Genomic DNA, 21,490 nt, shown 5'->3' on the forward strand with positions numbered 1-21,490 from the left:
CGCCGCAACTAGAGAAAGCCGCGCACAGCAACAAAGAACCAAAGCAGCCAAAAGTAAATAAATAAATTTGTATATATATATATAAAAGGACAGAAAGAGAATAGAAATAACCTGCCGTCCCACCACTGGCCAGCACATCAGTGCGGTTCCTTTCTCCTGGCTTCCAGGTGTGGAAGTCTGGAGGCAGACCCAAGGATGCTGCAGGGCTGGCCTGTGACGTGTCCACACTGCCCCCTTGCGGTCCCTGCGCTGGCAGCCATCTCCACCGTCAGAGTGGCAAACACAGAGTGCATCTCCTGACTTCTTCAGTGCCAGGAGCCAGCCCAGAGGGTCAGCCTCAGAACCTGGAATGCATGGAGGGAGCCTAGAGTCCAGGGCTTTAAGGGGACCTCCTCAAGGAGCTCCAGAGAGGTGAGTTGCATCCAGCTTGTCGGGGCAGCAGAGGACAGTGGTAGACGGGGCAGAGGGCCCGCCTACACAGAGCCAGGCCCTGCAGGTGGTGGGTGGGCAATCCAAGTCCATGTCATCCCGACAGTCATTTCGTGGTGGGGACGAAAGACTGAATTTCTTGCTATGTATGGGTGTGTGTGGGGGGTGCTTTTAGAACATCAAGGTTTGGGCATATTGGCAAATGTGACACATTTGTCCCTGTCAGAAGGCAAAGCTGGGGGATACACACAGGTGGTCTCTGTCCCTTCCTATTACCACCCCACTGATGCTGCCTTTCCATAGCCCAGCACTCCGATGCCTTGGGGTGTCAGCTGGCCTTTCTTCGCTTTTCTTCAGTAGATAAAATGCAGCTAAACATGGCTCCCCTCCTCCCCCTCTTACTCCCCACCTCCTCTTCTCCTCTCTTCTTTTTTCTTCTTGTTAAATTTTGAAGAGATTTTATTTTAAAAATTTAAAAACTTTTTATTTTGAAATGACTTTGGACACTTAAAGTTGCAAAAATAGCACAGAGACTTCCCATCTGTTCCCCTAGTGTTAGCATCTTGCATAGTTATGTGATGATGGTCAAACCAGGGACTTTGCCTCGAGGCAGCACTGTGAACAAGTCCATCAACCTCATTCAAATTTCATCCATGGCTCTGCTGGTGTCTTTTTCTGGGCCAGGACCCAGCCCAGTCTCACATGTTACATTTAGTTGTCAAGTGTCCTTGATCTTTTTTAGTCCGGAATATTCCTCTGCCTTTCATTGTCTTTCACGACCTTCAGACTTTTGAAGAGTAACGGCCAGAGTTTGTCACATGTCGCTCAATTTGGGCTTGCCTGATATTTTCTCACAATTCAATTTAGGTCATGCCTTTCTGGCGAGAATACAATATGCGACAGTATCCCCTTCAGTGCATCGTATTATGAGCCCCATGACGTCAGTGTCCCATCACTGGTGGTGCCGACTTGGATCACCTGTTCAGGTGGGTCTGCCAGGTTTCTCCTCAGGGAGGTGATCTTCCCCTTTGTAATTAGTACGAGTCTCAACACTGGCCTTTTTTTTTTTTTTTTTTAACATCTTTATTGGAGTATAATTGCTTTACAATGGTGTGTTAGTTTCTACTTTATAACAAAGTGAATCAGTTATACATATACGTATGTTCCCATATCTCCTCCCTCTTGCATCTCCCTCCCTCCCACCCTCCCTTTCCCACCCATCCAGGTGGTCACAAAGCACCAAGCTGATCTCCCTGTGCTATGCGGCTGCTTCCCACTAGCTATTTATTTTATGTTTGATAGTGTATATATGTGCATGCCACTCTCTCACTTTGTCACAGCTCACCCTTCACCCTCCCCATATCCTCAAGTTCATTCTCTAGTAGGTCTGTGTCTTTATTCCTGTCTTACCCATAGGTTCTTCATGACATTTTTTCTCCTTAAATTCCATATATATGTGTTAGCATATGGTATTTGTCTTTCTCTTTCTGACTTACTTCACTCTGTATGATAGACTCTAGGTCCATCCACCTCACTAAAATAACTCGATTTCGTTTCTTTTTATGGCTGAGTAATAGTCCATTGTATATATGTGCCACATCTTCTTTATCCATTCATCCGATGATGGGCACTTAGGTTGTTTCCATCTCCTGGCTATTGTAAATAGAGCTGCAATGAACATTTTGGTACATGATTCTTTTTGAATTATGGTTTTCTCAGGGTATATGCCCCATAGTGGGATTGCTGGGTCATATGGTAGTTCTATTTGTAGTTTTTTAAGGAACCTCCATACAGTTCTCCATAGTGGCTGTACCAATTCACATTCCCACCAGCAGTGCAAGAGTGTTCCCTTTTCTCCACACTCTCTCCAGCATTTATTGTTTCTAGATTTTTTGATGATGGCCATTCTGACTGGTGTGAGATGATATCTCATTGTAGTTTAGATTTGCATTTTTCTAATGATTAATGATGTTGAGCATTCTTTCATGTGTTTGTTGGCAATCTGTATATCTTCTTTGGAGAAATGTCTGTTTAGGTCTTCTGCTCATTTTTGGATTGGGTTGTTTGTTTCTTTTGTTATTGAGCTGCATGAGCTGCTTATAAATTTTGGAGATTAATCCTTTGTCAGTTGCTTCATTTGCAAATATTTTCCCCCATTCTGAGGGTTGTCTTTTGGTCTTGTTTATGGTTTCCTTTGCTGTGCAAAAGCTTTGAAGTTTCATTAGGTCCCATTTGTTTATTTTTTTTTTATTTCCATTTCTCTAGGAGGTGGGTCAAAAAGGATCTTGCTGTGGTTTATGTCATAGAGTGTTCTGCCTATGTTTTCCTCTAAGAGTTTGATAGTTTCTGGCCTTACATTTAGATCTTTAATGCATTTTGAGCTTATTTTTGTGTCTGGTGTTAGGGAGTGATCCAATCTCATACTTTTACATGTACCTGTCCAGTTTTCCCAGCACCACTTATTGAAGAGGCTGTTCTTTCCCCACTGTACATTCCTGCCTCCTTTATCACAGATAAGGTGAACATATGTGCGTGGGTTTATCTCTGGGCTTTCTATCCTGTTCCATTGATCTATATTTCTGTTTTTGTGCCAGTACCATAATGTCTTTTTTTTTTTAACATCTTTATTGGGGTATAATTGCTTTACAATGGTGTGTTAGTTTCTGCTTTATAACAAAGTGAATCAGTTACACATATACGTATGTTCCCATATCTCTTCCCTCTTGTGTCTCCCTCCCTATCCCACCCCTCCAGGCAGTCACAAAGCACCGAGCCGATATCCCTGTGCCATGCGGCTGCTTCCCACTAGCTATCTACCTTATGTTTGTTAGTGTATATATGTCCATGCCTCTCTCTTGCCCTGTCACAGCTCACCCTTCCCCCTCCCCATATCCTCAAGTCCATTCTCTAGTAGGTCTGTGTCTTTATTCCTGTCTTACCCATAGGTTCTTCATGACATTTTTTCTCCTTAAATTCCATATATATGTGTTAGCATATGGTATTTGTCTTTCTCTTTCTGACTTACTTCACTCTGTATGACAGACTCTAGGTCTATCCACCTCATTACAAATAGCTCAATTTCATTTCTTTTTATGGCTGAGTAATATTCCATTGTATATATGTGCCACATCTTCTATATCCATTCATCCAATGATGGGCACTTAGGATGTTTCCATCTCCGGGCTATTGTACATAGAGCTGCAATGAACATTTTGGTACATGACTCTTTTTGAATTTTGGTTTTCTCAGGGTATATGCCCAGTAGTGGGATTGCTGGGTCATATGGTAGTTCTATTTGTAATTTTTGAAGGAACCTCCATACTGTTCTCCATAGTGGCTGTACCAATTCACATTCCCACCAGCAGTGCAAGAGTGTTCCCTTTTCTCCACACCCTCTCCAGCATTTATTGTTTCTAGATTTTTTGATGATGGCCATTCTGACTGGTGTGAGATGATATCTCATTGTAGTTTTGATTTGCATTTCTCTAATGATTAATGATGTTGAGCATTCGTTCATATGTTTGTTGGCAGTCTGTATATCTTCTTTGGAGAAATGTCTATTTAGGTCTTCTGCCCTTTTTTGGATTGGGTTGTTTGTTTTTTTGTTATTGAGCTGCATGGGCTGCTTGTAAATTTTTGAAATTAATCCTTTGTCAGTTGTTTCATTTGCAACTATTTTCTCCTATTCTGAGGGTTGTCTTTTGGTCTTGTTTATGGTTTCCTTTGCTGTGCAAAAGCTTTGAAGTTTCATTAGGTCCCATTTGTTTATTTTTGTTTTTATTTCCATTTCTCTAAGGGGTGAGTCAAAAAGGATCTTGCTGTGATTTATGTAATAGAGTGTTCTGCCTATGTTTTCCTCTAAGAGTTTTCTAGTTTCTGGCCTTACATTTAGGTTTTTAATCCATTTTGAGCTTATTTTTGTGTATGGTGTTAGGGAGTGATCTAATTTCATACTTTTACATGTACCTGTCCAGTTTTCCCAGCACCACTTATTGAAGAGGCTGTCCTTTCTCCACTGTACATTCCTGCCACCTTTATCAAAGATAAGGTGTCCATATGTGCGTGGGTTTATCTCTGGGCTTTCTATCTTGTTCCATTGATCTATCTTTCTGTTTTTGTGCCAGTAGCATATTGTCTTGATTACTGTAGCTTTGTAGTATAGTCTGAAGTCAGGGAGCCTGATCCCTCCAGCTCTGTTTTTCTTTCTCAAGATTGCTTTGGGTATTCGGGGTCTTTTGTGTTTCCATACAAATTGTGAAAATTTTTGTTCTAGTTCTGTGAAAAATGCCAGTGGTAGTTTGATAGGGATTGCATTGAATCTGTAGATTGCTTTGGGTCATTTTCACAACGTTGATTCTTCCAATCCAAGAACATGGTATATCTCTCCATCTACTTGTATCATCTTTAATTTCTTTCATCAGTGTCTTATAATTTTCTGCATACAGGTCGTTTGTCTCCTTAGGTAGGTTTATTCCTAGATATTTTATTCTTTTTGTTGCAATGGTAAATGGGAGTGTTTTCCTGATTTCACTTTCAGAATTTTCATCATTAGTGTATAGGAATGCCAGAGATTTCTGTGCATTAATTTTCTATCCTGCTACTTTACCAAATTCATTGATTAGCTCTAGTAGTTTTCTGGTAGCAGCTTCAGGATTCTCTATGTATAGTATCATGTAATCTGCAAACAGTGACAGCTTTACTTCTTCTTTTCCAGTTTGGATTCCTTTTATTTCCTTTTCTTCTCTGATTGCTCTGGCTAAAACTTCCAAAACTATATTGAATAAGAGTGGTGAGAGTGGGCAACCTTGTCTTGTTCCTGATCTTAGTGGAAATGCTTTCACCATTGAAACATCGTCCTTTCACCATTGAGGACGATGTTGGCTGTGGGTCTGTCATATATGGCCATTTTTATGTTGAGGAAAGTTCCCTTTATGCCTACTTTCTGCAGGGTTTTTATCATAAATGGGTGTTGAATTTTGTCAAAAGCTTTCTCTGTATCTATTGAGATGATCATATGGTTTTTCTCCTTCAATTTGTTAATATGGTGTATCACGTTGACTGATTTGCGTATATTGAAGAACCCTTGCATTCCTGGAATAAACCTCACTTGATCATGGTGTATTATCCTTTTAATGTGCTGTTGGATTCTGTTTGCTAGCATTTTGTTGAGGATTTTTGCATCCATGTTCATCAGTGATATTGGCCTGGAGTTTTCTTTCTTTGTGACATCCTTGTCTGGTTTTGGTGTCAGAGTGATGGTGGCCTCGTAGAATGAGTTTGGGAGTGTTCCTTCCTCTGCTATATTTTGGAAGAGTTTGCAAAGGATAGGCGTTAGCTCTTCTCTAAATGTTTGATAGAATTCTCCTCTGAAGCCAAGTGGTCCTGGGCTTTTGTTTGTCAGAAGATTTTTAATGACAGTTTCAATTTCAGTGCTTGTGATTGGTCTGTACATGTTTTCTATTTCTTCCTGATTCAGTCTTTGCAGGTTTTGCATTTCTGAGAATTTGTCCGTTTCTTCCAGGTTGTCCATTTTATTGGCATAGAGTTGCTTGTAGTAATCTCTCATGATCTTTTGTATTTCTGCAGTGTCAGTTGTTACTTCTCCTTTTTCATTTCTAATTCTATTGATTTGAGTCTTCTCCCTTTTTTTCTTGATGAGTCTGGCTAATGGTTTATCAATTTTGTTTATCTTCTCAAAGAACAAGCTTTTAGTTTTATTGATCTTTGCTATCATTTCCTTCATTTCTTTTTCATTTATTTCTGATCTGATTTTTATGATTTCTTTCCTTCTGCTAACTTTGGGGCTTTTGTCCTTCTCTCTCTAATTGCTTTAGGTGGAAGGTTAGGTTGTTTATTCGAGATGTTTCCTGTTTCTTAAGGTAGGATTGTATTGCTATAAACTTCCCTCTTAGAACTGCTTTTGCTGCATCCCATAGGTTTGAGTCGTCGTGTTTCCATTGTCATTTGTTTCTCGGTACTTTCTGATTTCCTCTTTCATTTCTTCAGTGATCACTTCGTTATTAAGTAGTGTATTGTTTATCTTCCATGTGTTTGTATTTTTTACAGATCTTTTCCTGTAATTGATATCTATTCTCATAGCATTGTGGTCGGAGAAGATAGTTGATACCATTTCAATTTTCTTAAATTTACCAAGGCTTGATTTATGACCCAAGATATGATCTATCCTAGAGAATGTTCCATGAGCACTTGAGAAAAATGTGTATTCTGTTGTTTTTGGGTGGAATGTCCTATAAATATCAATTAAGTCCATCCTGTTCAATGTATCATTTAAAGCTTGTGTTTCCTTATTTATTTTCATTTTGGATGATCTGTCCATTGGTGAAAGTGGGGCGTTAAAGCCCCCTACTATGAATATGTTACTGTCGATTTCCCCTTTTATGGCTGTTAGTATTTGCCTTATGTATTGAGATGCTCCTATGTTGGGTGCATAAATATTTACAATTGTTATATCTTCTTGGATCGATCCCTTGATCATTATGGAGTGTCCTTCTTTGTCTCTTGTAATAATCTTTATTTTAAAGTCTATTTTGTCTGATATGAGAATTGCTACTCCAGCTTTCTTTTGGTTTCCATTTGCATGGAATATCTTTTTCCATCCCCTTACTTTCAGTCTGTATGTGTCTCTAGGTCTGAAGTGGGTCTCTTGTAGACAGCATATATATGGGTCTTGTTTTTGTATCCATTCAGCCAGTCTGTGTCTTTTGGTGGGAGCATTTAAGCCATTTACATTTAAGGTATTTATCAATATGTATGTTCCTATTCCCGTTTTCTTAATTGTTTTGGGTTTGTTATTGTAGGTCTTTTCCTTTTCTTGTGTTTCTTGCCTAGAGAAGTTCCTTTACCATTTGTTGTAAAGCTGGTTTGGTGGTGCTGAACTCTATCAGCTTTTGCTTGTCTGTAAAGGTCTTAATTTCTCCATCATATCTGAATGAGATCCTTGCTGGGTAGAGTAATCTTGGTTGTAGGTTTTCCTCCTTCATCACTTTAAATATGCCCTGCCAGTCCCTTCTGGCTTGCAGAGTTTCTGCTGAAAGATCAGCTGTTAACTTTATGGGGATTCCCTTGTGTGTTATTTATTGTTTTTCCCTTGCTGCTTTTAATATGCTTTCTTTGTATTTAATTTTTGACAGTTTGATTAATATGTGTCTTGGCGTATTTCTCCTTGGATTTATCCTGTATGGGACTCTCTGTGCTTCCTGGCCTTGATTAACTATTTCCTTTCCCATATTAGGGAAGTTTTCAACTATAATCTCTTTAAATATTTTCTCAGTCTCTTTCTTTTTCTCTTCTTCTTCTGGAACCCCTATAATTCGAATGTTGGTGCGTTTAATGTTGTCCCAGAGGTCTCTGAGACTGTCCTCAGTTCTGTTCATTCTTTTTTCTTTACTCTGCTCTGCAGTAGTTATTTCCACTATTTTATCTTCCAGGTCACTTATCCGTTCTCCTGCCTCAGTTATTCTGCTATTGACCCCATCTAGAGTATTTTTAATTTCATTTATTGTGTTGTTCATTGTTGCTTGTTTCATCTTTAGTTCTTCTTGGTCCTTGTTAAATGTTTCTTGCATTTTCTGTGTTCTATTTCCAAGATTTTGGATCAACATTACTATCATTTTTCTGAATTCTTTTTCAGGTGGACTGCCTATTTCCTCTTTTGTTAGGTCTGGTGGGTTTTTATCTTGCTCCTTCACCTGCTGTGTGTTTTTCTGTCTTCTCATTTTGCTTATCTTACTGTGTTTGGAGTCTCCTTTTTGCAGGCTGCAGGTTCGTAGTTCCTGTTTTTTTGGTGTCAGTCCCCAGTGGCTAAAGTTGGTTCAGTGGATTGTGTAGGCTTCCTGGTTGAGGGGACTAGTGCCTGTGTTCTGGTGGATGAGGCTGGATCTTGTCTTTTTGGTGGGCAGGTCCATGTCTGGTGATGTTTCGGGGTGTCTGTGGACTTATTATGATTTTAGACAGCCTCTCTGCTAATGGGTGTGGTTGTGTTCCTGTCTTGCTAGTTGTTTGGCATAGGGTGTCCAGCACTGTCGCTTGCTGGTCATTGAGTGAAGCTGGGTGCTGGTGTTGAGATGGAAATCTCTGGGAGATTTTCACTGTTTGATATTACGTGAAGCTGGGAGGTGTCTTGTGGACCATTGTCCTGAAGTTGGCTCTCCCACGTCAGTGGCACAGCACTGACTCCTGGCTGCAGCACCAAGAGCCTTTCATCCACATGGCTCAGAATTAAAAGGGAGAAAAAGTAGAAAGAAAGGAAGGAAGAAAGAAAGAGGATAAAATAAAATAAAGTAAGATAAAATAAAATAACGTTATTAAAATAAAAAATAATTATTAAGAAAAAAAATGTGTTAAAAGAAAGAAAAAAAAAAAACAGCAAAAATGGACAGATAGAACCCTAGGAGAAATGGTGAAAGCAAAGCTATACAGACAAAATCTCACACAGAAGCATACACATACACACTCACAAAAAGAGGAAAAGGGGAAAAAATAATAAATTTTGCTCTCAAAGTCCACCTCCTCAATTTGGGTTGATTCGTTGTTATTCAGGTATTCCACAGATGCAGGGTACATCAAGTTGATTGTGGAGCTTTAATCTGCTGCTCCTGAGGCTGCTGGGAGAGATTTCCCTTTCTCTTCTTTGTTGCACAGCTCCCAGGGCTCAGCTTTGGATTGGCCCCGCCTCTGCATGTAGGTCGCTGGAGGGCGTCTGTTCTTCACTCAGACAGGACGGGGTTAAAGGAGCAGCTGACTTGGGGCCTCTGGCTCACTCAGGCCGTGGGGAGGTAGGGGTGCGGATGTGGGGCCAGCCTGCGGCAGCAGAGGCCAGCGTGACGTTGCACTAGCCTGAGGCGCGCCGTGCGTTCTCCCGGAGAAGTTGTCCCTGGATCCCGGGACCCTGGCAGTGGCGGGCTGCACAGGCTCCCTGGAAGGGAGGTGTGGATAGTGAACTGTGCTCGCACACAGGTTTCTTGGTGGCGGCAGCAGCAGCCTTAGCGTCTCATGCCCATCTCTGGGGTCCGCGCTGATAGCCTCGGCTCGCGCCCGTCTCTGTAACTCAATAAGCAGCGCTTTTAATCCCCTCTCCTCGCGCACCAGGAAACAAAGAGGGAAGAAAAAGTCTCTTGCCTCTTCGGCAGGTCCAGACTTTTCTCCGGACGCCCTTCCGGCTAGCCGTGGTGCACTAACCCCCTGCAGGCTGTGTTCACGCCGCCAACCCCAGTCCTCTCCCTTCGCTCCAACCTAAGCCCAAGCCTCAGCTCCCAGCCCCCACCTGTCCTGGCGGGTGAGCAGACAAGCCTCTCGGGCTGGTGAGTGCTGGTCGGCACCGATCTTCTGTGCGGGAATCTCTCTGCTTTGCCCTTCGCACCCCTGTTGTTGTGCTTTCCTCCGTGGCGCCGAAGCTTTCCCGCTCCTCCACCCACAGTCTCTGCCCGCGAAGGGGCTTCCTAATGTGTGGAAACCTTTCCTCCTTCACAGCTCCCTCCCCCTGGTGCAGGTCCGATCCCTATTCTTTTGTCTCTGTTTATTCTTTTTTCTTTTCCCCTATCCAGGTGCGTGGGGAGTTTCTTGCCTTTTGGGAGGTCTGAGGTCTTCTGCCAGCGTTCAGTAGGTGTTCTGTAGTTGTTCCACGTGTAGATGTATTTCTGGTGTATCTGTGGGGAGGAAGGTGATCTCCGTGTCTTACTCTTCCGCCATCTTCCCCCTCTCTCTCAACAATGGGCTTTGAATGCACTGATTTCCACCATCTGACAGTTTAGTCTTCCAGGCCCGCCATTGCCCATCCCTTCTGGAGGACCTTCTGTCTTCAGACCCTGAAGGGAAGGGCAGATCAACTGGAACAGCACGGAAGTGAGGAGGCCTGTGCAGGATGGGGCTTGTCTTCAGTTCCTAATCAATGAGCTCCAAAATGGGGGGCAGGTGCGGTTAAGGACAATCAAAGCAAATAGTACCACTCTTTTTTTTTTTTTTACTTGATATTGAGTGCGGGTGATTTTAAATGAGGTAACTCTCCTATTAATCCATTTATTTGCAAATGCCTTGTTTCCAGATCAATAAAAGCGTATTTTGAATGGACTTTATTCCAGAGAGCACCTGGTGACATATAAGATTTTCTCTACAGTTGGGAAGGTTCTATTTTTAGAGGTGATGCCATCTTGTCACGGGCAAGATGATAAGAGTTGTGGCTGATGTCAGTGAACGTGAGCCTGTGGCGTTTGGCATATGTCTTTACAGGAGGCCCTGATTTCTTTTCCTGTTAATCCCTTCTTCTCAGAGTTCCCTCTCAGTTCTCACTCACTGCTTCTGTCATCCCACACCTAGATTCTGGAAGAATATTTGAGTTGCAGAGAGTTTTGCTCTTTGCTACTCTGTAGCCACATATTTCTAAAAAGAAAGAGACATTTTTGGGGGAAGGGGAAGATTAAATTGCTCATTAAAAGAGCAGTTTAAGTGAGGGAATTGCACTGTTAGCTTTTTCTGCATGACAAGCATCCCAAAATTTAGAGGCATAAAACAACAACCCATTTTCTTCTGCTTACAAGTTTAAGAGCCTGTTAGGCCAACTCAGCGGTCTCTTCTGGACTCTTCCATGCATCTGTGGTCAGAGGGCAGGCGGGCATCCAGGCACCTTGGTTCTGCTCCTTGTGGACATTAATCCCCCAGCAGGCTCACTTGGGCTCGTTCCCATGGAAATTTGGGAATGCCAAGCGGATGCAGCTTGGTTCAAGTCTCTGCTTGCATAACATTTGCTGTCTTTCCACTGGTGGCTCTGTGCAAAGCCAATGTGGAAGAAGGCTGCCTGAGGGTGTGAACATAGGGAGACAAATTATCAGCCACGTTTGCAAGCCGTCTCCCATGAGTGAGATGCGAACATCACTGCTTATATGGCATTAAGCACCAAATTGTTAATAAAATAATGAGAAAGCAATTCCCTGTTCATTTTATTATGTGTATGTTACACAGCTCTGTCCTTTCTCAAATGTGTGCATGTTGCAAATAAAGACACAACCCAACACATCAACAAAGATTTCCATTGAGAAACTAGTTCCTTAAGTTGTTGGAGCCAAACACACCACTTAAAACCTAGATGGAGTTGAAATTCTGTCATTGTCTTAGAAAACTGGTCAGTTCTGTGCAATTATGCTAGATGATTTTTTTCCTGAGAAGTTATATTAACATCGTTTTGAATCCAAGCAAATACCTTATGGTTATATGCACAGTTTTCTCCAGGAACCATGTTCACTCTCATGGCTGGGAGTTTCACTTCTTGGGTTTTTGTTGCATAGTTTCCCTGAACACGTCCCAGTCTTGTGCATAAATGAGGTGGAAGCAGCAGCAGCAACAGCACGTTACAGACAAATTCACCTCTCTATCAGGTGTCTAGAAATACTAGGAGAAAATATTTCCTCGCATTTATTAGAAAAGTAAAAAAGTAACTAAAGTCAAGACATTTCATTTTGAATCAAAATCATGATTGACATCAAACTTTTCCAGGTGTCTGCATCAGCGCCCACCTTCCCCTCCCACCTGGGTTTTGTGCCTGTCTCCAAGGGTTTGCCTTCACCCGCCCTCTGGAGGCCCTGCCCTCTGTAAATATACTATATGCCTTTACCTATAATTGCTGCCCTTCTCCTTTCTGCCCTTTCATGGGCAGGTTTTAGCTTGGTCATCATTAAGAATATTTATTTATTGAAATTAATAAATATTTATTAAAGTAAAACATACTTGTGATTGAAATTATTAAAGAGAACTGAAAGTCTCAAAATGAAAATAATGGACCCCTTGACCACCTTCTCTGTGCCCTAGCCCTACTCTTCAGAGGTCAGTCACTTTTAAACTTCTGTTTAGCTGTTTCTTCTGATCCTCACTTCCATGCTTCTAGATAATATGCTTGTACTGCTATTTCTTGATTTGATCAATTTTAGGCATTTTCGATGGGCTTTCTATAATCAGATTTTCTTCCATGTCTTCTTTGACTTCTTCCAGTACAGTTGGGTCAATAATCAATATTTACATTACTAGTATAGCTGTATAAATATTGTTCATTGAGGCCCCAGGTGAACATTTCCTATTTTATGGAGTTTTTGTTTCTCTTGAAGTTTGTAATTGCTTTTTTCCACTTGTATAATTTTCTCTTCACATATTTTTATATTGTCCCCAAAGGTTTAATTTTTATCATTTGTTCTCCTTTTCCCCCACTAGTTTTACCTTCCAAATACTTCTATAGCTCACTAAATCTGGACTATTTGCTCTCTAGGACTGTGGCACGTTTTTCATACTGGAGCGTCCCCTTACTCTCCTGGGTTGGACCTACTGTTTCTTTGCTCCCTTGTCTTCCTAATTTTGCCAGAGATTATCTCCAGTAGCTCCTTAAGGAAGGTGCAAGAAAAGTCAATTTTGTGAATCGTTATATGAACGAAAATGTCTTTAGTCTATTTTTACTTATGACCGATATTTTGCTGAATTTATAATTCCAAGTTGAAGATAATTTTTCCTCAGAATTTTTAGGTAAAAAAATAATACTAATACAAGGTGACATAAGAACCTCATCGTTCAGTGTTATATGGAGGCTGTTCTACATAAGCCTCAACTCTAAAGTTATAGATTCATAGATGTTCTTAGTTCCACCACCTTTATACAACCGATCACCTGATTGCTTCAATACTGAGCCAGAGCTTGATGCTTCAGAATGGTTAGTCTTTACATGTTGAAGATCTCTGCTAGATGACTTGTGCTTATCATGACATCTAGCACATCTTTGCCTTTATAAAAAACAGTATTTTGCCATTTTCTCGGCAGGTTTTTTTTTCTGTTATTTTTGTTAAGAGATCCCCCTTCTCTGTGATCATCCTTTCTCTCCTTTTAAATTTGAACGGCTAGTCCATTTCTCAACAGATCTGAAGAATTGCAGCAGCTCATGGTTCTTTTTTCTTTTTGGCAGTACGTGGGCCTCTCACTGTTGTGGCCTCTCCCGTTGCAGAGCACAGGCTCCGGACGCGCAGGCTCAGCGGCCATGGCTCACGGGCCTAGCCACTCCACGGCATGTGGGATCCTCCCGGACCGGGGCACGAACCCGTGTCCCCTGCATTGGCAGGTGGACTCTCAACCACTGCGCCACCAGAGAAGCCCGCAGCTCATGTTTTTGTTCTCAGTTTTGCTGGCAGCCTGGTCAGGGATGGGTGCAGCATTGCTGCCAACAGCCCACGGTGACCCTGTACATGGAGGGGCCAGGGGATAGGGGTGCCTCTGGGTTAGGGCTGTGCACACCCTCCATGGAGCTGCGGTGGAGAGAGGAGCCCAGAGCTAGACAAGGAGATCACAGAGCTGCACAGGAGGGTGGAGTGTGTGGAGGTTCTCCTGAGCGGGTCCTTCCTGCCCAGTGACTGAGTCTGGCCACCAGGCAGGTGTCAGCTCCCAATCCATTGCTGGAGGGAGAGATGGGGGAGAATAAAACTTGGTTTGTGTGATGGCATCAAACTAATTCTAATTTTGAATTTAAAAAATCCATGCTCTGACCCCTGAAGCACAAAAGAATGGATTTAAAACCCAGGCAGAGAACAGCCTCTTCTGTTACTAAAAGAAACTGCAAGTTGATTTCTCCCTCAGACACTACTTGTCATGTCTTCTGCATGTCCCAGACAGACAAGCCTCTCACTGAAGCTTCTTGGGAGGAACCAGGGTCTCCCAGCTCACAGGTGAGGGCAGCCAGTCCTGGTCTCCATGTCCTGGGTGTGCCTTTTTTGGTCCCTCCCCAGCAGGGGGTGCAGGTGATCCTCCTTGGGTGCATTCAGTGTCTGGAGCCAGAAGGAGGCCAGATGTCTCACTGAGTGCCTCCCTGAGGGTCTCCAGCACTGGGAACCACTCTCTGAGACGTCTGTGCTCAATGTCAATGGGAGTGAAGTGTCTACAATAATTTTCCTGTGTGGTTCCTGTGCTGTTCCTTCCTTAGTGGCACCTCCTGGGGATAGAAGGGGGTCAGGTGGGGATGGGGGGAAAGTGGAGAATGGAGGCAGGTGGGGATGGGGGACAGGTGGAGGCACTGTCTTCACTGTGAGGACCCACAGCCTGTGTGAGCCAAGCCAGGGAGGGTGACCCCGGCTTCCAAAGACAGGCAGCAGTCAGGGCTTTAGTAGAAAGTGGCAGCATGTTTTATGTGCCTTTACACACTTTCCTGAGGGTGATATAAAAGTGTGTGACCTGGTTGGGCAAGAATTCATTCTTCTATCCAGCCATGCTGACTTCTTTAGAGGAACTTGGATAGCTTTGGGGCACCAGGGTCACACTCCCCTCCAAAAAGGGACATTGCCACCAAACACCCCGGGGAGGGACGGGTTCTGGGAATGAAGAGGGCTTCCCTGGCCCAGCATGGGGCTGAAGCCGGCAGTGGGGGAAGTCTCTGTGGCTTCACACAAAGAGCTGCAGGAAGGCAGCCTGTTCCATTCCTCACTCACCACTTAGGTCACAGGAAAGGAGGATTACAGGGAAGGAGGATTATAGTAATGGGTGTTCTTGTTACTAATACAAAGCTACTGCTATTACAATTAACCAAGCAACAAACCACCCATCATTATTGAGCACCACTGTCTACTAGGCAATTGATAAGCGTTTTACAAGCATCACTAATATAACCTTCATAACAGCCACGTGACACATGCTCTTCTTTTCACAGACAGGACACTGAAGCTCAGAGAGGTTAAGTGACTCCTGCAGGGTCACATAGCAGAAGCGTCTGATTTCAGAGCCTTCTGCTGCAACCTCTATTGCAGGGTGGTAGCTGACCTGATCCATGCTTGCTGGGGTTCCTCGAGCTTGAGGCCAAACATGATGAGTCATGGAGAGTGAAAGCCCTTCACTGCCTATGGTGACGTCTCCTCTGTCCCAGACGTACTTTCTCTAGGACCTCATTTCTTTATTTCTGCTACAGCTTAGGGACAAAGGCAAGTTCTTTGTTGAAAAGCTGCCAGATGTGGCCTTGCTCCTCCAAATGTTTGGTGTACCTGCAAAGTAAACATTCATTTTCTCCCTCCTTTGCTTCAGAAGCTGCCTTCTGTTTCTCTTACCCCACCACCCAGAGCAGCGATGGCCCTGTGCTTCAGCACGGGTGGAAACTTGCTTGGCTCCTTTCTCACTTGGGGCACATTTTACTGGCTTCCTGTCTCTTCTAGAACCCAGTATCTAGACCTCAGGATGGCCACAGTTTCTACTTTGAAGGCCAGTCTTCATTGAACTTTAGTGATTGCTGACAGCTCTGTGTTGAAATGACCCTGAGACATGGTAGGATGGAGTTCTGGGTTCCATTGTTAATGTCTGTCATGGTCAAAGGATGGGAGGTGGTGGCAATTGTACTGATAGGCTATGGCCCTTTCTAAGAAGTGACAGGATTCAGTGAGGTGTAGGAAAGTAGGTCATTCATCAAATTACTGCCATAGTGTCTTTGGAAATGATGGCCAAATGAGCCCCCACTGTCTGCTTTAATCATCTCTCCTGGAGAGTGACATGGTGACAGGGAACCTGGGTTTGCAACTGGCATGGAGCAGCAGCATCCATGCAAACATTGGGAAGTGAATTCCCATATGGTGACATCTTAGCTCTTGTGAGGACTATGCCCCTCAGCCCCAGGGGCACAGGGGACCTGGAGCAGCCCTTGTCCCAGCTTCATCATCACGCCCACATTACTTCAACCACAAGTCCAGAAGTCAGGGCCGCATCCTGGGAGCTCTGGCTCCTTTCTGCTTACTTCCCCCTCTTGAGAGCATTCCATCTGTTCTGATTCCCCACCATTTTAGCGTCAAATATACAGAAACATTGAGAGTGAGCACCCAGACACCTACCACTGGATTCTACAAAAATATTGAACTTCTTTTGTTTTTGTTTTCCATATCTAGGCATCCATCTCCATATTGATCCACCTCATATTTTTAATTAATTAAACTCCATACTTTATTTGGATTTTTGAATTTTTAAATTATGGCAAAATACACATAATATAAAACTTACCGTGTTAACTATTTTTAAATGTACAGTTTAGTGGCATTAAGTACATTCACATGGCTGTACAACAACCACAACGTCCGTCTCCAGAACTTTTTCATCTTCCCAAACTCAAACTCTTTCCCTATTAAACACTAAGTCCCCATTCCCTCTCCCCCCTACTAAGCATTGTCTTACTTTCTGTGTCTATGACTTCACTACTCTAGGTCCCTCATATGAGTCCCTCATATGAGTCCTTCATACACATACATGTCTTTTTGTGACTGGCTGATTTCACTCAGCATGAGGTCCTCAAGGTTCATCCATGTTGTAGCATGTGACATGGTTTCTTCCTTTTTAAGGCTGAATAATTTTCTATTGCATGTGTATACCACATTTTGTTATCCATCCCTCTGTCGATGAACACTTGGGTTGCTTCCATATCTCGGCTATTGTAAATAATGCTGCTATGAATATGGGTGTACAAATATCTTTTCAAGTCCCTGCTTTCCCTTCTTTTGGGTATGTACCTAGGAGTGGAATTACTGTGATCCACCTCATTTTTTGAAGCATTTCAAAGAAAGTTACAGACATCCATTCACTCCACCAGAACACTTCATCATGCGTACTTCTACTTTACAGTTCTCTCTTTTTCTCCTTCACAAATCTTATCTAAACCATCCAATGAGTTTTGACAAATGCATACACCTGTACAACTCAAACACCACCGAAATATGGAACATCTCCATCACTCCAGAAAGTTCCTTTATGTCAGAGTGTGTTTGTGTACACACTGTAGGGAATTTTTTATTTATACTGATTTCAGAAGATGAGAAGACCCAGATTTCTGATCAGATGATACAAAGGTAGAATTAAAGGCAGCTTTGATAGCTATTACATGTGACTTGTCATCACAGTCCACCAACTTTCACAAAATATCTTTCTGGTTCGTTTTGTTGTGGGTTTAGTTTAGTGAAGGTACTAAACTCTATATGCTGTGTATGTATGGGTTAGGTTGAATGTGTGCTCCTCCCCCCAGACTCCTGGTACCTGAGAATGTGACCTTATTTGGAAATAGTGTCACTGCAAATGTAATTAGTTAAGACGAGATCATACTGGAACAGGGTGAGCTCTAATCCAATATGAGTGGTGTTCTTAAAAGAAAACATTAGGACACACTGGGGGAAGGCAGTCACGTGAAGTCAGAGAGACCAGGAGAAGGTGGCCGTGTGAAGACCGTGACAGATATTGAGGGACGTGGCTACAAGCCAAGGAACAACAAGATGCTGGAAGAGGCAAGGAAGGATCCTCCCCTAGAGACTTCAGAGGGTGCACAACCCTGTTGACACCTTGATCTTGGACTTCTGGCCTCTAGAACTGTGAGAGTATAAATTGCTATTGTTTAAGCCACTAGGTTTGTGGTACTTTATTTCTGCAGCTATAGGAAACAAATACAATGACTGACCATGATGTGTTGAAGCTAACCTCAGAGAGGACCCAAAAACGGCTTTCTTGGTTTTTGTCCAACAGACATGGAGGAGTTGTTACTTTTACATTAAAAACAAATAAAATAAAAACCTTGTGAGAATTCCACAGGTTGAGGAAATCTAATCACAGGACTACAAATACAGTGGCTTAGCAGTATAATTCTATATTAATTGACTCACTGTTGTCCAAATTCATCGAGTATTTATGTTCTTAGATATCTCCATCCCCATGTCCTGTCCTGAGTTCCTGACTATGAGAGAACTTTTGTCCAAATGTAAAATCCCTGCAGATACTCAGAGTGTGTGGTCACACACAGATGTGCCATGCTCTACTTTTGTTATTTTACTACTGACATCCTTCTGAATGGTCCACGTTATCTTATTACCTTTTCTTTAAAATCTTCAATAATGAATAAAAGTGAGCAAGAGCTGGTAAAACAAGTCTAGTCTCTCTCCAAATTGCAGAGACTTCCTTGAATGGGGAGATGATACATTTTCACAAACCGCCCCCCTTCTGCCCGCAGAAACTAGTGGAAAAGATGCCCAAAAATATCACACAAAAGAAATAAGTTATGTTTGGATCTGTCTTCCCTGCTGGGCTGTGGGGCAGGTGCTGCTAGGCCTCAGATCCTGCTCTGGGGGCTGGCAGGAAGGTGGCCAGCCTGTGAGCAAGGAGATGTCACCATGAAACCAAGCAGACCTATGTAGAGGCCTTCCCAGTGACAGAATCCCCAGAGTTCCCTGCTTACTGATGACTAGGAAAAAGACTGTGGGAATATACTGTGGCATCCTAAGCCATCGATGAGTAGAGAAAGAAACAAGCCTCAGCAGTTGATGATTGGAGAAACAAAGGAATGCAGAAACAAAGATGAGGCAGTCAGGCACAGAAATAACCATAACTTAAACAATAGATCAGCTCCAAGGACTCCTAGTTCTCTCTCAAAGGTAAAGTCTAATGCACATTCCTCAGTTGTCTTACAGAAACAAGATCTCAATCAGATGGAGAGTGATGACCATGAGGAGACTGCTCCGGACCAGCTGGAACCTGAAGATTGACAATGCTTACCCCGTGACCTCACCTGGTTACCTCACCACCCACCAAACAGAAAATTGTGCACAAGCTGATTATTGTTCCCCATGACCCTCTCCCTCACTCTGTCTTTATAAAGTCTTCCCTGAAAGCCATCTGGGACTATGGGTCTTTTGAGCATTAGCTACCTGTTCTCCTTGCTTGATGCCTTGCAATAAATGTTATACTTTCTTTAACCACAACCAAGTGTCAATAGCAAACCCAAGTTTGGTTCAGTAACAAGCCTAGAAAATGGGTCTCTTGTTGTGGACTTAGATGGTGTTGCCCCAGAATACTATATAGATACACATACACAGACATACGCATACACTGTGGATTCACTGTGTTGTCCACTTTACTCCTGGCAGGTGTGTGCCCCCACCATCCCACCCACACTGTCCCAGTCAGGACACACAGCACAAAACCTGCCATGGACAACAGGTCAGGACATGCTGACCACCAGCTATGTGAAATGTTCCAATAAAGAAATTCTCCACTCAACCTGTGGGCCCTGTGGGCAATTCTGACTGCCAACCCTCTGAGATCTCCACAGGGGCCGAGGGAAGGCTCCATGTCAGCCGCATGGGTTCCTACAACAGGATTTTGTGGATGCTTTCGTGATTCTGAACTTGGGATGTTTCTTAGTATTAACAGCAAAATGTCTTCCTTTATTACAGGCAGAGGATGAGTCCATGATATCATTGTCATGTGTGAACCAGCATCACCACATGGAGGGGTGTCTGTGGACCAAGACTGTTCTGTGTTGGTGGGATTTTAGCTTCACTTTGGATTCTTCCTTTTTACTTAGTATATCTTCACAAAACTCACCTATAAAATGATGCAGTTATACTTTATGTAATTTCAAAATTACATATTACATATAAAATTTATGTATTTTTACATAAAATAAAAAGTTAGGTTTCCTGGAGGAAATTGTCTCCTCATGCTGGCCACCCTCTGTGCCTCGTTCACGCACCTTGGGTCCAGAATGCCCTGCAAGCAGGACAGCTCTCCACCATTTCCATGGTTGACGTTCATGCACAGAGTCATGGAATGCAATTTAAAAATTGAAACTGTGACTTAACTAAGTGGGAAATGGCGATGACATCCTGGCATTTGGGGGTATGTTTCAAAATGATTTTGTCAATTTAGGATGGAATTCTAACCCCAAGGGGTTGGGGCCATGAGCAGGAGTTGGTAAAAATACAAGTGAGCCCCTGACACTGTGGGAAAGGTCAGCGGCTCAGTGTGTTTCCCAGGATAGTCCCTCCCAGGCCTCAGCTGCCAGCCTGAGGGGGAAGCGTGAACAGTTCCATAGAGGAGGGAATGCTAGTGTCAGCTAGTAAACACGGCAAATGAACAAAAGTGTGTGCTTTTAATGTAAAGCTGTCCCCTCAACCCTCCAAAAATCTGACTTTGGGAGAGCAAGGAGCTGGGCCGTTGGGAGGCCTGGGGTCCCCCCATGCCCAGCTCACATTTGAAACATGTTTAATGTTGGACATAATGCAGCACTTGAGTGTTTGGAGAGGAAATGAGATGCTGTGTTTGAAGCCTTGTGACCCCTCTGGGCATCGGTGTGTAGAATGACAGTGGCCCCAGGCAACATGGTGTGTGTGGGGCCTCTCTCCACATGCCTCTATAATTTCTCAGGAAGCGGGTACACACACAAGGATACTTGGGTGTGTAGGCATTCTGGAGTCAAAAAATTGAAAGTCATGATAAAAATGACCCTTCAGGCATCACAGTGAAGCCGTCGACTGACGCTGGGGGCTGTGTGTTCCCTCGGCCACTCCCATGGTGTTGATCTGGCTGGTCATTCAGCTCTGCAGGCCAAGAGCACTCAGCTCTGCAGAAGTGATGGGGGACCCTTCTGTGAGGGTTTATAGAACATGAATGAGACACAAAACATCCCCTGCCTGTGACGTTTTGAAAGTAAGTGAGATAAAGCCAAAGAAGGCGAGATTGGTGACATCTTTTATTCCTGTGATTCTGTGAAGCAGGAAGAAGTGCGGAGAATTTTGCAGGCTCAGGACTGGACGAATCTGCACTGGGGATGCCCGTACATGTTCCTACATCTTTTGACACGTCTGTCCAGGCAGACTGGGGAGTGAGCCAAGAAATTTCCTTCCTTTTGAAAAAAATGCCCCCCCACAAAAAAAAGAAAGAAAAATGTGCAAAACCAACCAACTGAAAAACACAAGCAAGGCCCTTGAGCCAAGAGTGTAAATATCAAAGGGAAAGTGGGTCTTCCTTCCAGCCCTGAGACCCCACCATCAGCCCCTTCAGCCATTGCTGTCATAGTTTTTGAGGCACTTGGAGCCCCACAGGCTCTTGGGGGTGAGATTGGTAGGCAACAAATGACTTTCCTTTGCCCTGAGAAGGGGACCCTGTATAAGGGAAGAGAATGGTTAGAGCCTCATGCTTTGTTTTCTTATCAAAAAAATGACTAATTTTTCATGGTGGTCAGAGCCAAAAAGGAATAATAAGATTTCATCATTTCAAGAGCTTGTTTCATAAGTGGGAA

The 21,490-nt window shown here is 43.2% G+C and overlaps 1 long non-coding RNA gene across 1 annotated transcript; it reads left to right on the plus strand.

The window, feature by feature from the left end:
- Positions 1-261: 261 nt before the first annotated feature.
- LOC138414099 (uncharacterized) lies at positions 262-19,175 on the plus strand. The gene is made up of 3 exons (XR_011246503.1): positions 262-411; positions 1,297-1,415; positions 18,868-19,175. It is a non-coding gene; the product is annotated as an uncharacterized lncRNA (long non-coding RNA).
- The last annotated feature ends 2,315 nt before the right edge of the window (positions 19,176-21,490 follow it).

Source organism: Delphinus delphis, chromosome 6, assembly GCF_949987515.2.
Source record: "Delphinus delphis chromosome 6, mDelDel1.2, whole genome shotgun sequence".
Classification (NCBI taxonomy): domain Eukaryota; kingdom Metazoa; phylum Chordata; class Mammalia; order Artiodactyla; family Delphinidae; genus Delphinus; species Delphinus delphis.